This window comes from Lactuca saligna, chromosome 4 (assembly GCF_052625555.1).
Source record: "Lactuca saligna cultivar CGN05327 chromosome 4, ASM5262555v1, whole genome shotgun sequence".
Taxonomy (NCBI): domain Eukaryota; kingdom Viridiplantae; phylum Streptophyta; class Magnoliopsida; order Asterales; family Asteraceae; genus Lactuca; species Lactuca saligna.
The window spans coordinates 314,952,503-314,971,035 of NC_136420.1; the positions used below are offsets into that span (position 1 = coordinate 314,952,503).

Sequence of the window (18,533 nt, forward strand, 5' to 3'; positions counted from 1 at the left end):
GCTGATCCCAGGCTTGGAGTGCTTGTAAGGGAACAAGTTCAACATGTTTAACAACCAATCACAACCACCAAAACATCCCAACCAATTCAAATCGATAGTACAAGTTTGGACAAGGGATCTAGTTATGTTCATTCTTCTTTTGAAGCGGGGAGCTCGTCAGCTCCTATTGGCTCCTCTGCCCCCTAACCTGCGCATGATGCCGCCTCCGAGAGGCTCACCAGGTTTTTAGCTCAATAGGATGTTGACCCTGCACCCAAAGGCAAAGGGATATACATTGGTGCAGGGAGTTCTGGGGGTGAAGAGCCATCTATCTTTGAGCTCAAGGAATAGATTGGTGTCTTAAATTAGAATCTTATCGAGAAAGATGTTTTGATTGGAACTCTAGACATTAGAGTTTCCGAGCTCAAGGAAAAGAAAATGCGCAAAAATCAAAACAAATTTCTGACTTGCAGCTCAACCTTGGTGCTTTAACTCCTAGATATTTTGATCTAAAGAACAAGTTGATTAGTAAATTTGCCGAAAATTTTAAAACATCAGTCGGTGAACACAACAAAGCTAAGGCTTCCTAAAGTGCTCCTGCCCAAGCAACTCAAGGTCCACAAGACGTTCCTCAACATGTTAGTATGACCCGTATTGTTGATCGTTTTGAAAAAGAACCTGCTCAAGCTGATCCGAGAGTAATTTTGAAGCGAGCTCAGAAACAAGCAAAGACCCAAGGCAAAAGAGGATTGCTCTTCATGAAGAATTCCAATCAAAACATTCGTGTAGATCGTCCCCAATTGAGTGTTAATGAGCTCGGGAGAGAGCCATTCAAAACCAAGTACGGAGATTGCTTAGGAATATTGGTGTGGGGATTTCACGACCTAAAGAACATTTGGGCGATCAAAGGGAAAAGTGGAAATGTGGAGTATTATGCTCATCAAAATGACTTTAGTTCTTGGACTAAAGTTGATCTTACAGAATTGGTTGAGGCTCCCTTCCACAACCTATCAAACAATCCTCATCGAACTAAATTCAAGCTCTTTTTGGAGAACCAAGTAAAGAGAAAGTTCGATGGGATGAAGACTGTAGAGTCTTTTGTCAAGAAAGCCAAAGACGTATTTGATCCCATCACCAAATGAACCGTGAAAATGTGATGTTGCCTCCTACCAAAAAAATGATAAAAATTCCTATTGTTCCACAGTTGCCTAATGGTTCTCTGCAAAACATGGAATTCTGGGTATTTGATAAGGACACAGCCACTACCGTCATCAAGTTGCCGACTAGTAATATTCGTCTTCTTGAAGCAAAAGATCTCCTACAGTTTGGCTAGTGTAATATTCGTACTTTAGCAGAGCATCAGATCATGGTCAATAATGATATTATGGAGGTGGTTGCTAAAGAGTTCACTAGCGTGGTCGCTGAGATCATCAACAAAAGGATGTGGGTAGGAGCCATGGGAAGTTCAGATGTGATGATCGTCGACAAGCCATAAATTCAAGCTAGCACCAAACCAAGGGGGAGATTGTTAGGACCTAATTTTGTTGGTTTGTGTTAGGCATATATGTTTTATAGGCTTTATTACTCATTGTGTGGGTTGTTTGTGGGTTTTCGGTTGGTTGGACCGAAAATGTTCTGTTTTCGGTCCCTTGGTTGTTTTCGGCTAAAAATGTTGTTCTTTTGTACACTATAAATAGTGTCCTAGATTGCTAGATCCAGGTTAGTGTTTTCGGTCTGATAGATCCTTTATACCAGACGATTGACTGAAGATAAGATCATGTGCATTTGGATTGATTTTGTGCTTCCATCTTGATCTAATCTGTTTGATTCATCATTTGATTTGTTGTTGATCACTAGCTGGTTCTTTATTTGGGACTTAAAGATTACGTAGAATGTGTGGGGTATGCTCTGGGGAAATCACTAAACATTAGCTTAAAGTTTGTAGATTTATTTCAGGTACATCTGAGCCTAAGGGCAATGGCAAGGCTTGATGACATGGTATACACTCTCTCAGACATTTTTTATGGGACACTTTGATGTTTGGAATAATATTGTTGATGTTATGAATTTGAAAACAACTGTACTTGAGACTTTATTGTTTATTGAAAATGCTTTTAACTAATTAAAAATGAAAATTTTCTTTTGAAAAATTAGGTTGTTACAATGCAATAGGTACTTTTGTGGCTTGGAAAAAAAATCTTGCTATCTTGGATCCTAAGGTACTTTATTTGCATAAGTTATATTAATATTTATATTCATTAATTAAACATTATAATTTTTTTTTAAACGATTCTATTAGTTAATTACATACACTAATTGTGCAAATAATTAAATACAAAATCCTAAAAAAAGACAGCTTATTTAAAAGTAGCCCATGAATTATTGTTGAGCAACCGGGTAAGAAGTGCAACATCTATTTTAATTTAAGTAGATTTAGTTTATCATTTTATATTTGTATGTATGTTTTTTGATGTAATAACTTTTTAATTATTATTATTAAAAAATTATTTTTTATTACATTATATTTTATATTTCTGTTTTTACGCTTCATAGTAATGAAATGTGGCCACTATATGTTTAATTAAATTAATTTTAAAAAAAAAAAACCATTATGCAATATAAATAATAAAAAACATATTGTTACGTGTTAAACATGTCAGTGTATGTAAACAATGGTAATGATAAACGATTAAACATGTTAGAAAAAGATAATTTATTCTTACAACTTAATTACATTTGTGTCTCCAAAAGTCAATAATAGTCGCAATAATATTTATAAACGGTCACCGTAAGTAAACATTTATCACTCTATATGAAAAACACATCACTATAAATATTTTATGATCACCGTTTAATTGTTTGTGAGTGAGTAAACGTTCACAATATTCACGATATAATATTACACATGTCACTAAAACTGATCAATAATTATAATAAAAAAATAACATATTAGTATAGATCATTTTTTGTGACATCTTAATTTCATTATTTATCGGTATATGTAAGCAATAATGATACATGTTAGGAAACATAACTTATCATTACATCTTAATTACATTGGTGTCTCCAAAAGTCAATAATTGTCGCAATAATATTTATAAACGGTCACCGTAAGTAAACATTTATCACTCTATATGAAAATAGACATCTTTAGATGTTATGATCACCCTTTAATTGTTTATGAGTGAGTAAATATTCACAATATTCACGATATAATATTAAACATATAACTAAAAGTTATCAATAATTATAGTATAAGAAATAACATGTTAGTATAGATCATTATTGGTGACATCTTAATTTTTTATTTGTCGGTATATGTAAACAATAATAATGATAAATCATTAAACATGTTAGGAAACATAACTTATCATTACATTTTAATTATATTTGTGTCTCCAAAAGTCAACAATTATCTCGGTAATATTATAAACGGTGATTGTAAATGGACATTTATGATTCTAGGAAAAAAACACATCACTATAAATTTATTATTCATAACGGTTATTAATATAAGATAGATATATCTCCAAAAACAATCTAATATATAATAACGGGTTTTACCTACAATTTCTTTGTTCATTAATACGTTTTCACAATTTCAATTGTGTGAATCTTCTTTGGACCTTAAAAGGGCATATAAAAATACAAAATGCCCAAAATCATGCATGTTTATATTTTCTTACCACTTAGGAACATGTCATCTAAGGAAAACCTCATTAACATTACTTATTAGCTTAACATTCTAATATAACATCAATACAATAAGATACAAAATTTAGGATCTTACAGACAAAAGGGATCTGAATAAAGCTCGATAAATAGTATATACGACGACCAAATGAAAACTATCATTAGAAATACTTTGCTTCACTTTTGGTATACAAAATTATATACTGTTGTTTGAATATATATATATATATATATATATATATATATATATATATATATATATATATATATATATATATATATATATATAGGTATAGGTATAGGTATAGGTATAGGTATAGGTATAGGTCAGTACATATCGACAAAAGGCAAAGAGGAAAAAAATATGTACCCTGCATGGGTTAATCCAACAAGTTGTGCATTGATGTTTCGTGTTTCTATCTGATAAGACATGACACGACAAAGTTTTAAGTAACACGACACGACAAAATGTCGTGTTTTTTTAACTAACACAAAAACGAACGAATTAAAAAACGACAAATACGATACGAAACGAAAAATATAACATATACTAAAAACTAGTTTATTTAATGAATATTTTATCAAATATAACACGACAAACACGAAAAACACGATAAAGAACTGCTAAATTGTGTCAATTTCCTGTCAAATTTTAAACACGAACACGACACGACGTCGTGTTTTTTACAGTCAACACGAACACAAATTCAAATTTCAGTTTCGTTTCGTATCGTGTATTTTTGTCGTGTAGTGTCATAAATTGTCACCCCTAACCTTCCATGGGTTAATGCAATATACACATGCTACGTCGAATGGATCCCTCATGCCTTTTACTTATCTTGAGATGGCTATATTATATAATAACCATCATGAAGAATTGCCTAGTTGTGATTATTATAGGTTTAAGCAATCCAAAAGACAAAGACATAGTTTCATCAAGTTCTAATCTCAAATGCTCGTACCTTTGTTGACATTTCACTAAAAAAGAAGTCAACCAATCCAGACCTCATTACCTCATTTTTAAAGGATACAGTTTGAGACTCTTGTGATGACTTCTGTTGTTCCCTGTAGTTCGTATAAAGCTCTAGCGACACTTTCAATTCTTCAACACATTTGAAGGTATAACTGTTAGTATCATTTTAATTTCTCTTACAAATAAACCAAGCGGTTTGTGTTGAGAATATGTTAAGTGATTGAGGGTTCAAGACTCGTAATAAACAAAATCTATACATTTAAGAATAAGAATATGATTGAGTAGATTGGTTTGTGTTGTTAGCCATTTTAAAGAAAATATTCTTACACTTATGAGGTTATTAACTAAATTAAATATATTTAACATCTAAAAGTGGTTCTTAACATAATTAAGGTATTACTAGTAAACTAAGCGTATATTGCTCTAATGAAAAAATATATCAGGTCGTCTGTGATTAAAAAAATGATTTCATCTTGGTTAGTAATGATAGTAAAATGCGATAAAGACTAACAATAATTGAATTATATGACCAAATTGGATGTGAAAAATGTGAATTAAGAGTTAGTTACATTAATGAGATATGTTGGAAATTTGGGAGCATAACGTTGATGTCTTTTAAGTTCACAATTACACAAAAGAAACCTAGAACAAATGAGTGAATGTTAATATAACACGTATATGCGTATTATGAACTTTTGGTAAAAGTAGGAAAGTGATTGTCTAATATTCGAAGTGACTAAGACTTGGTACAACCAAAGTGAGTTCATGACTCTTTGGGACGGCTGAATGCACATAACGTTGAGTCTACCTGCTTAATTGAGAAGTACACATTATGATATTGTATGCAGTGGCGTAGCTAGATGGGGCGTTGGGAGTACTACAGTACCCCTAAAAAATCATATATATATATATATATATATATATATATATATATATATATATATATATATATATATATATATATATATATATATATATATATACATTTTTCATTTTATTATCATGTTTTTTAATGTCCGCTATTGGATAACTACATATAATATATATTGACAATGTTTGTAACATCATATCAAAATTCCTGATTACGTCACTGATTGAATTCGACATATTGTATGCGAAATATTGAAATAAAATCTCACGTGTGTATATATTGTGGAAGTGTGGCATTGATCATGTCATAACATGGGATATATGCTCTTTTCACTATGCAATCATATCAATATATTCTACTCTCTTTCTTTTGGTTTTGTTCCTGAAAAGTAACATTAAAATCATTGTGAAAGTGAAGATAGTGATGTGCTACATTACATTAAATTTACAAGCAAATTTGAAGGGTAGCATGTGCTAAATAATGGGTTCACCAATGTTCCAAACATACGGTATCTCAAGAGGTGAAGAGCTGGAGATGTCTCAAAAAAAACCATATTAATAAAAAGATAATATATTATTTTTGAATAATTTTATTTAGAATATTCTATGCATTTGAATACACAATAATTTGCGAACTGTATGACATTTTACCGATTTTACCTATATGATCCGTTTTCATTTTAAACAAAAATATTAATTTTTACTCTTATAATTTGTCTACATAAATTGAAATGGTCATATATACTGCTTACCTTACTTAATATATATCAATGATTTATAACTTTTTTTTGTACAAGTATGTGACTAAAAGTCTAAAAGTATAAAAATATAGTAGATATTTTTATTTGTTTTATCAGATACAAACCTAAATCATTTTTGAAAATATATTAATTTATTGATATGGGTATATTGGTATTAATGACGCAATAAATGAGTAAATGGATGGAACAGCAGAGTTGTTGCAAATGTTCAGAAATTTTAAAAAGAGGGTCTGAATCACAGTATCAACTGTTCAGCCACTTACTATATAGAATTGACCGATGAATGATTCAGTGTTTTTGTTCATCTTATAATATACTAAAATAGTAGAAGTGTTTTATGCTCATGTTTGTTTTAAACAACTTATATTATTTTAAGATAATAATATATTTTAATTTTGTTTCGTTTTAACTTTTACGACCAAAATTTGGTCCATTATTCTATTCCGGATTCTTTTCGGACTTATTGAACCATTAATTTATGCCAAATACAAAAATCAACATCAATGGCAAAGTTAAAATATACTTCTAATACTTGTTTATTTTGATACATCTGTTATTTTATTTTATTTTTAACGGCTAACTCATGCCTTTAAATCCTATTACTAAGCTTATATAAATTTATAATAGGTAATTCTTTTCAATCCATAATTATTATTAATTATGACAAAAGTAATCAAAACAAGAAATACAAAAAACAAAAACATAGATAAATCAAATTTATATATAAGATTCATAATCAGAAAACATACTTGAATGTTGATATTTACAATAGAATCAAAAATACAATATATATATATATATATATATATATATATATATATATATATATATATATATATATATTGAAGTCTGAGAATTACAGTATCCTAAGATAAAAATTGTTATGTAATGGGTCTGTCTTAAGAATGCAACAATCAGTTGTAAGAATAGGTCTTGAATATGTCAAAAATCACCATGATCCCTTATGATATGAATAACGAGTTTTTGAGAGAAAATGTATGTTTCATTAGTTTTCAAATTATGTATGATTCTATATATTTATAGTCTTTCAATGGTGGTTGTAAACCACCAATCAAAATTAACTACTAAAAACTGTCAAGTAGTTAAGTCTCCAATTAAATGAATTTACTAAATAAAAAATTAATTAATTAAAATTAATTTCGGATTTATAAAAATAAAAATATATTAATTATCCAAGAAGAGCTGAAAGGCCCGAAGCCTTATCTTTGACCATTAATCTATAATATATTCAAGTATTCTACTAACCAATTTAACTACTCTAACACCACAACCCAAACTCAAAATGCTTAAGCCTAATTTGACTACTCGAATACCACAACCCAAACTCAAAATGTTTAACTCATTACTGATTAAATTGGTGAGAAAAGTTTTATAAAGATTAAGAAGGTTTTCTTTTCTTCCTATTTGGGACACTTTATTATTTAGAACAACGATTCAACATATATGATGCAATGTAAATCAAGGTTGAATTTAACATGTTGGTTTTTGGAATTAAAGGTTTCCTTTTTGTTTGTTAATTAATTATTTTGAGTAAATTACATAACCCGTCTGGATCCAAGTGCTAAAATACACGTTTAGTAGTTATTTTTAAAAATTAAGTCATTTGTGAAAGACTTTCCTCCATTAAAGATATGTTTCTTTCCATATCAAGATAAAAGTTCTAACTTTTATTTGAAAGGATACTATGTGGAGCGTTATGATGTATATGGGTTGGAAGAAATGAATGAATGTGATACTATGTGGAGCGTTATGATGTATATGGGTTAGAAAAAATAAAAAGGTTTTTGAGAACATTCACATGAGACCGGCGATGATAGTTGAAAGGATAAAAGTTCTAACTTTTATTTGACGCAAACATAGAACTTCATGTAGAAAGATGGTTTAGAGAGCGTGGAGTGTTTGTCATTTCCATTGTTTGTAACTTTCTGACTTTAAACTATCGATTTGTCCTCTTTTCTGCCACATCAGCTTGATGTGTTTCTATATATATATATATATATATATGTATATATATATATATATATAATATATATATATATATATATATATATATATATATATATATATATGTATATATATATATATATACACATATATATATATATATATATATATATATATATATACTAGTTTATAACCCGTGAGAACCATAGTTATAAAACTAATTAAATTTTTATATTAAAAAATCGAATTTATTAATCAATTATTTTAAATAAATTATTACTTAAGAAATATTTTTTAGTTATATAAAGGAAATTATAATCAATGATTTAAATAAATATGTGAAGTTATATCACCTTATAATCTATATTAATTTTATTTTATTTTTCAATCTAATGTTATTAATCTCCCTATTCTAATAAAAGAATAGGTTTAATCTCATATTGACAAATGTCATGCAATTAGAACCCCTCATTAATGTTATTTATCATTTATCATGCCACTTGTCAACCAATTAATTATTCATTTCAAATTTCAAAATTTAAATTTTCCACTTTAATCTTATTAAATTAATAATTGATTCTTCATTTTAAATTTCAAATTTTAAAATTCCTTCCTTTAATTATATTAAATTAATAAACTTACATTAAAAAATAAAATAAAATTAATATAAATTATAAATGATATAACTTCACGTATTTATTTAAATCAATGATTACAATTTTATATAACTAAAAAAATATTTCTTAAGTTATAATTTATTAATGATATTGATTTTTTAATACGAAAGTTTAATTAATTTTATAACCGTGGTTATCACGAGTTATAAACTAGTTTAATATAATTAAAGTGACAAATTTAAATTTTGAAATTTAAAATGAGGAATCAATTATTAATTTAATGTAATTAGAGTGGAAATTTAAAATTTAAAATGGATAAATAATAGATTGACAAGTGGCATGATAGGTGATATATAACATTAATGAAGAGTCCTAATTGTATGACACTTGTTAATAGGAGATTAAACTTATTCTTTTATTAGAATAGGGATATATATATATATATATATATATATATATATATATATATATATATATATATATATATATATATAGGGTTAGGTTCATGTGAGACGGCCTAATTTTGTGAGATCGTGAGAAGCATTTTTTTTTTTTTTAAAATTTTTTTTTAGTTAATTTAAGTTCTGAAATATTTAAAAAAAAGAATTTTTTGATTTTTCCATTTATTTTGCATTTTAAAATTATTTTTAGAATATGTACAGTGTAATATTCTATTTAGAATATTTCACGTATTTTTTAAAAAAAAAATAGGATTTTTTTTATTTTTTTTAATTAACTCAAGTTTTGAAAATAATATTTAAAAAAAGAATTTTTAGATTTTTCCATTTATGTTGCATTTTAAAATTAATTTTTAAAATATGTCAGTGTAATATTCTATTTAGAATATTTCACGTATTTTTCAAAAAAAAAAAAAAAACGAGATTTTTTTTTTTATTTTTTTTAATTTTTTTTAGTTAATTCAAGTTCCGAAAATAATATTTAAATTTTTTTTTGGATTTTTCCATTTATTTTGCATTTTATAATTATTTTTAGATTTGATTTCACGGTCTCACAAAATTAGAATGGTCTCAAATGAACCTGAACATATATATATATATATATATATATATATATATATATATATATATATATATATATATATATATATATATAGGGAAAAGTGAATATACCCTTAAGGGTATATAAACTTAGGTACCCAAACTCACCATACTACGTCGTTTTGTATCATATAATACATTCTAATTGTTCAATGTTCTTATAATTTAACTTCTAACTTGATTTACTTCCAATATTTTTATAATTTACACATTTATCTTCCTCTTATATAATTTTCATGATGTTTTTGGGTACGTAAGCTTATATATCTTTAAGGGTATATTCACTTTAAAAGTTTCATATATATATATATATATATATATATATATATATATATATATATATGGTTTCTATTTATTAAGAATTTAAAAGTTTCATATCACATTCAATTAACTAAAAAATAATTAGTAGGGTAGCATATTCACCCCTAATCATATTCCTAATTACTTCCTAATCATATCCAATTCAATGGTTTTGTTTTTTTGTTATATTTTTAATTTTTGTCATTTGTTACAAAAAGATAAAAAGAATCAAATAATTTTGATGAAATGGATTAAGATAGAAAAATTTGAAGTCCACCGGAAAATATATCTTATTTTCAAAAGGTAAGACAAAACCACCACCTCCACCGTGGCCCACAAAATTGGATGGTTCTCTCTACCCATCTCCCACCATCCTATTAGGCTATTACCACCCACTTTCTTGCCTTCTACCTCAAAACACCCTAAACACACACACATACACACCATTTTTATCACACTTATCTCGAAAAAAATAAACACTAGGATCAATGGATCAAACATCCCCCAAGTCTCCATCGCTACCACAAACACCGCCGTCGTTGAGGCCTCCAGTTCCGACGGCAGCTACTCCTACTCCTCTTATTATACCGAAGGTTTTCAAATACCCAGAAATGTAATCAATTTTTTATTTTATTTTTCTGATCATTTTAGAAAAATGATTGTTTAATTTATGGGTACGTATTATTTTATAGATATACGAGTCCTACTGATTTGATCATGTCCCCTGTTTCAAAGGGCATACTTGCAAGAACCACGTCGAAGAAGTCATCTCTCCCGTTACTAAATTCGTCTACAACAAGTAAAGAACAACACAAGGTACAATATTATCATGCGTACTCAATTACTCATCATCTATGTAGACTTTATGGTCATATAACTTCGTCAAAGTTAAACAAGCTATTACAAAGTTTTTTCATGTTACACGGTTTTATTTTTTTTTCGTTGTGGTTTTTCTTTTAAATTTTATATATATATATATATATATATATATATATATATATATATATATATATATATATAAAAGTTATAGTTGGCTGGTAATATATAGGGCTATCTCTAGAAAAATTCTAATATTTTGGAAAAAACTTTTAATAAAGCTCTAAATTTTATTTTTTTGAACAAAAAAAATCCTAACTTTTTTTACTTTTTCAATAGAAAAGCCCAAGAAACCGGTTAATTTATTAACATTAGTCTTTTTGACCTGTTCAGTAGGTTATAATACCAAATTGCTACTTTTTCAAAAATAATAGGATTTTTTTGTAGATTTCGTTAAAAAATTTATATTATGTGTAAACATATTTTTTACATATCTATATCTATTTTTACGTATTTGTGTGTTTTCTAAGTGTTTATATGTATATATTTACGTATTTTTATGTAATTTAAATATATAAACGTATTTTTTACTTATTTATATGTATTTTTAACCATTTTACATATTTTTTTATATATTTTATGTGTTTTTTTACGTATTATGTATTTATATGTATTTTTATGTATTTATTTATTTTTTAAGTTGTGTATAAAGATGTTTATGTATTTTAAATGTATAAACGTATTTTTTAAGTATTTATATCTATTTTTAAGTATTTTACATATTTCATTATTTATTACATATTTATGTATTTTTCTAAGCTTTTTATATAGATGTTTATGTGTTTTTATGTATTATGTATTTATATAAGTACATGATACGTAATACATAAAAACACATAAAACATACAAAAAAAAATATGTAAAATACTTAACAAATATATATAAATATGTAAAACTATATGTTTATACATTTAAAATACATAAATATATAAAAAAAATATATATAAAAAAAACTTTTAAAAAATACATAAATACGTAATACATAAAAAAATACGTAAAATACTTAAAAATAGATATAAATACATAAAAAATATGTTTCTACGTAAAAATAAATAAGAATACATATAAATACATAATACATAAAAAATATGTTAAATGGTTAAAAATACATATATGAATAAGTAAAAATATATACATATTTATATATTTAAAATACATAAAAATACGTAAATATATACATATGAAAACTTAAAAAGGTAGAAAAGTACATAAAAATAGTTATAGATATGTAAAAAATTGTTGATACATTATATAAAAATTTTGAAAAAATCTGCAAAAAATCTAATTATTTTCGAAAAATTAACAATTTGGTCACATGACCTTCTGAACAGGTAAAAAAAGACTAAAGTGAATAAACTAGCCGGTTTCTTAGACTTTTCTATTCAAAAAGTGAAAAAGACATGATTTTTTTGTTCAAAAAGACTTTATTAAAAGTTTTCTCAGAATATTAGGATTTTTCTGGAGATATCATATATATATATATATATATATATATATATATATATATATATATATATATATATATATATATATATATTACTTTTTACAAATTTAATACTTTTTTATCCTATTAAGTTTTTTTTGTTTGATTATTATGATGGTCACCTCTTGTAGATGCAAGCTTCTATGTTTGGAGAAAGGGATGCTCTTGGAATTTGAAAATTTTATGTTATTATTTTTATTGAAATTGTAATCAAATTTTATTATCATAATTGTGGTTTTATTTGTACATTAATAACTATATCTATTGAAAATCAAATTTAATCAAATAATTATATCTATTGCAACAAAAAGTTTTAATTATTTTTGAAGAATTAGGTGTTGTTTGTTATTTTTATGTTAAAATGTTTGCAGTCTGCGGATCACATCTGCAAGCATCTGCGGCAGAAGAGGTGGACCAAATGTCTGCAGTCTGCAATAAGAATATTGTTTGTTTTTAACGTCTGCGGGCTGTTAAAATAAATTGAATTTTTAAACTTAATTTCATGTCATAAACATTAAAAATGTATTTTTAACAAATAAAAAAGAAAGAAAAAAGAAACTACACGGTGACTCATGTTTTTTTTTTTTTTTTTTTTAAGGTTAAAATGAGATCTGAAGACCTTTGAAGATAGTGACTCATGTTTGCGCCAGGAAGACCTCGCGCAAATGTTTTCTGATCTGCGCACTTCCAAAAAACAAACAATATGCGAGGGCATCTGTTTGCGCGTTGTCTGCGCGGCGCAGACAAAAGTGATTGCGTAGATCTTCACACAAAAAACAAACAACCCCTTAATCTTTTTTAATAGCTGAAATTTTCAATTAAAAAAGAAAAGACAGTCAATAGCAAGTTGCTAGGCCAAATTTACCAAAAGTTATCTAACAATGGACTTAATAATAGTTTCCGACTCTTGATTCGGAAATATAAATTTTTTACCTATGACTCGACTCGTAAGAGTCATGATATTAGAAATATTTATATGTAAATATATAAATTTGGAAACCATTTAGGTTCATTTTATGTATTAATATTTCTAACATATGTACATATTTAAAGAAATTCTTGAATAATCTTAAATGACACTTTTAATTTTAGGCACGTAGTGTTGATAAATAGTATGTGGAATGTTCAAAGATCTTGTTTACTTTTAATCATATGTCTCATAATGAATTCATTCATATTCATGTTATAATGAATTCATTCATATTTGTTATATAATGTGAATTGATCCAAAATACACAATAGTTCATTTTATTATTCCATGGAAGACCGTTAATCAACCTTTTTATGGTTGCTAGAGAATCTCAAACGAAAGTCTTCTTTAGAGATCAAATATTAACTAGTAGATGATTCGGGCATCGTCCAAAACCTTTTTTCTTTTAAAACAAAAATAGGACCAAAAGTGTCAAGTTCAACAAAATCTAGGTGTCATTCATGTAAATTAAGCCATTTCCCTAAAAAAAATCTTTAAGATATATAAAAAACAAAAAATGGACCTAAAATGTCAGATTCAACAAAACCTCAATACCATTTATGCAAAATAAGTCAATTCTCTCGCAGGAAACACCAAAAAAAAAATCTTTAATATGTTTAAAAAACAAAGATGGACCAAAGGAGTCGAATTCAACAAAACCTAAGGACCCTTTGTGTAAAATATAAAAAATTAGAATCCTTTAAAGCAAAAACGGAGCGAAAGAATTGAGCCAAAAATGTCAAAAACAAAAGCTTAGGGAAAAAATGTCAACAAGTAAAATATTTGAGGCAAAAGTGTAAAAAAAAACTATAAATTTACTGTTCATAACCGTGTTATCCTTTAAACCGGGTTAAAACATGTGGAACCCATGAGTGTTAATTTTAAATAGAATTAAAAAATTACAAAATTACAAAAATGGTCCCTGTGGTATGCATTTTTTTTTTGAGGTTTTAGTCCAAACCCCGACTGTTTTGGATAGATGGTCCTTTTGAGCTAGTTTGTTTGCAGTTTTGGTCTCTGTCCAGACTAAAAAAAACTATTTTACCCTTAATGAATTTATTTTTCATTTTTCTTTCACGTTTTAATAATATTATTATTAAATATAAAAATGGGCCTACTTCTCTCTCTCTCTATACCGTATACCCCCATCCATTTTCTTTTTACCAAGACTAATTCATCTTCTTTGTATCTTCCTTCTTAATACCACCAGATCATGTCCATAGATCTATAGGGATGCCAAGATCTCCCTGTAATCAGACTGAGATCTTTGAAAATCAAGCTTCCAACATCTCCACCATTGCTGGATTGAACATTTGAGGAACCATGTGCAATTCAATTAGAGGATGAAGAAGTGGAGGAGTGTCGTATGTAGACAACAATTGGGGCTCTCCATTTTTCCTTTTCCCTGTCACAAACTCATACACTCGATCAAACCTCCTTCCATATTTCTTCTTCTCTTATCAAAGCTAAGCCACGCCATCATCTCTCCCTAGTTCTTTCTTCCAATCCTATCGGTGCTTCCACTTCTACCAATGACCTTTGCTGCCTTTCCACCGACGACCTCCGCCTTCCTTTCACTGAATGTTTCTGATCAACATGTTTCTTTTTGTACTTATTTCGATTGTAAGCCTTTTTATCTTCTGTTGTTTCAAGATCTGGTGTGGTAATTGGAAAGCAGATCTCAGTGATCCTCTTTTTCTTATTTGATTTTAAATGAGAAGATGGGACAGAGATGGAGATTCGTTGTCTCTTTCTTCTTTATTTGTAAAATTGATAAGCAAGTCTCAAGTTGTAGGTATGAGATGATGATAGGGGTTGATTTCCTTAGGATTCGAGTTGCAATGGGTATTGATTGTGGCGTCGACGATGGTGCACGTTTTCGGTGGTGATGTAGAGGGAGAGAAATCATTTCCAGATTGCTGCAAAAGCTCAGGCTGCTCAGTTAACAACTTCTCCTGAGCTGAAATCTCTGGTGTACCTCCATTCGTTTCTTCTTGCTTGCTAGAACTTCCAACAGTTAACTTCTTCAAAAGAGACCCTTTTACATATAGATTGGTGGTTGATTTCAAGAGATTGTGGGTCCGATGATATTAATTACGATTGTGATAGACTTTGATGGAAAGAAGAAGAAAAAGAAGAAGACCCAAAAAATGAGGTGAGGAACAAACTTGTTTTGTTTTCTCTCTGTGTACACTTTAACGGAAAGAAGAAGAAGAACCAATGTTTTTATCGATTGAGAGCTACACCCGGTTCTTGATTTTCTGGGTTTAGAAGTATAGAAAATTTGTTGATTGGATTTCCACAAAGTTGTACTTTGTATTGAAGATGTAGAGGTGAAGAAGACAAGCATTAATCTTGGGGATATGAGCGCGCGCGCGCGCGCGCGAGAGAGAGAGAGAGAGAGAGAGAGAGAGAGAGAGAGGCCCAAATCAATTATTTATTTTCTTTTTCATTTAAGTTAAATAGAAAAAACATAAAAAAATATCATAAGGGTATTATAGTCATTTCAATTTTACGAGAGACCAAATCTACGTACAAACATGGCCAAAAGGACCATTAATCTAAAAAAGTCATAGTTTGGATTAAAACCCCAAAAAAATGCATACCACATGGACCATTTTTGCAGTTTTAATTTGGAAAAACTTATGAATTGTAATATTGTATTTTTTTAATAGATAATATTAAAAATAATAATATTGGAAATTCAATCTATACGAATAAAATACCATTTGCACTTCTAACTAAAAATCTATAACTTGATATTTCTTATATATTATGGTCATATTCAATTTTGTTATTTTTCTATGGTTATATTTTTAAAAATTGGAAAATTTAATAAAATTGTTAGATTTAAGAAATAAGGAGTAAACTACAAAGGATTTGGTTTAGTTTTCTTTGACTCAAATAATAAAAACAAAGGGAGTACAATGTTAACAGGAAACTGAGGGTTTGTGATGATAAACCCAACCGGATTGATGACCAAAAGGTTGTGAATAGAATAAAGGTAAGATGAGAAACCCATAGTTTGTGAATAGAATAAAGTAGTTTAATAGAAAACTGAGAGTTTGTGATGATAAACCAAATAGGATTGATGACCAAAAGGTTCTAGATGGGCACCCTAAAAAAACAAAATGACTAAAAGGACCCTATCAAAATAAGCCCTTAGTCATTATAGTAGTAGTTGCTAAAAAAAATACAATAATAATACCTAGGTGACCACTAAAACCTATTTCCTAAATAAGGGTAAAAATGTCTTTTCATTGGAATTGGGCACAAAAGGTCTGCCTGACAGACCGCCAATAGGGACAACATTGTTAGACACCATGGTTTTACCATCACTTGTGGTGACCTTAAAAGACAAACTTTTCTGTTGAGATAATTGTTGGATTGCCACAACTCAAACCATTGTTGAACAAAGCAATACTTAACGATGTTATGTTTGTACCATACCATTGACTATACACAAGCACCACTTGTCAGATTAACACCAAATCTCAGTCAACTAATCGAAGAATAAGAGAGATAGAGAGAATAAGAGTAACGATTTGAAGATTACCACCTAGAACCTTTTTATAATTCCATTCAACCTATATATCTGGTAACCAAAAAGCCCATTTTCATTGTAGGAGGAAATGTATCAACTTGATAAACCTGATAACCAACTATGTATATCAATTAACTTGATTGATGATAAATTTAATAAATAACTTGTAATCACTTTATAAATTTCAAAGTTCCCAATTACTACTAAAGCAATTAAAGGTTTCAATTTCAAAAATAGCAATTATTGTTGAATTAAAAAAAAAAAACCTTACATTGAACATGGAACTCCTAAACAACTTTCACTGTACACAAAAATGGAAAAGTGATGATTAATTGTCATCATCACCATTTAACTTTCTCAGATATGAAGAAGAGATAGAAATGTAGTGATAACGGGTGACTTAAAAGAGGCAAATAGGGAGGTTGTAGGTGGTTTAGATGTTCATGATCAACTATATTCTTTTTAAATGGAAATCCAAATGCATGAAAATAAAGAGGGAGATGGTGATAACAGATGATTCATCTACAAAAAGGTGGAAAGAGTTAGATATTAATGTTCATGAATCATTATATTGAGAAAGAACTGGTGGGTTATGCTTCCGATTCGCTATAATCAGCACATGTAGCTACTTTCTTATTGCATCTAATAAGCCTCCCAAAAAGACGTTCCTAAAGATATCTTGCAAAAGAATTAAGTATCAAATTCTTTTAAAAAAATGTAGAAAACTGAGATTATAGGGTAACAACCCTGTCATCTAAGACCAAGGAAGTACCAACAATTACCAACATTAAAAAAAAGTTGTTTAAGTCCCAATGAAGCTTCAAGACTTCATATCTATAGGAAAATAAAAACGAAATTTATATAAACTCGGAACTTGTAGAAACCAATAAGAAGAAAATTGATGTTTGGTTATCTGATTTTCCAGATCTGCCATTTGATTGTATTCTTAAAAACCTTTCATCAACAAATGAATATATATATCTTCAACAGATGGAATCAACCCTTCCACATAATGTACTTGGATGTATTCTATAATAAATTCTCATAAACCTGATCTTAAAAAATAAAACCAGGTGGATTGGATAAGATCACAGCTAAGGGCAACATTTTTTTAAAAATAGAATGCTATATTTTTAGACATGTATATAAAAATAAATTATTCATTATTCAACTTTAATTTAGATCACCTGTAATCACAAAATGAGGCCACAAGCAGAAAGTTTGATATTTTTAAATAAATCACGTATTAGCATTATACTTCATAAACAACTAAGTTGAAGAAATTCGGAGTCAAAATGACTTTTTGTCCAATTTGGTCATTTTTACTTTTTCTTTTTTCGTAATTTACCAACTTAAAACAAATTATTTTTTGTTCAAAATTGTCATTTTGACCATTTTTCCCTTTTTTTGTCATGTCAACCCAATGTACAGTTTAAAAGTTTGG

General features: G+C 28.0%; 1 long non-coding RNA gene across 2 annotated transcripts; it reads left to right on the forward strand.

Moving 5' to 3' along the window:
* Positions 1 to 10,553: 10,553 nt before the first annotated feature.
* On the forward strand, positions 10,554 to 13,550 carry LOC145039615 (uncharacterized). 2 transcript variants are annotated; one of them, XR_013679828.1, is made up of 3 exons: positions 10,554 to 10,829; positions 10,909 to 11,032; positions 13,174 to 13,550. It is a non-coding gene; the product is annotated as an uncharacterized LOC145039615 (long non-coding RNA). The 2 variants fall into 2 exon arrangements; XR_013679827.1 differs by lacking the exon at positions 13,174 to 13,550 and adding an exon at positions 12,707 to 12,871 and having other exon boundaries at positions 10,557 to 10,829.
* The last annotated feature ends 4,983 nt before the right edge of the window (positions 13,551 to 18,533 follow it).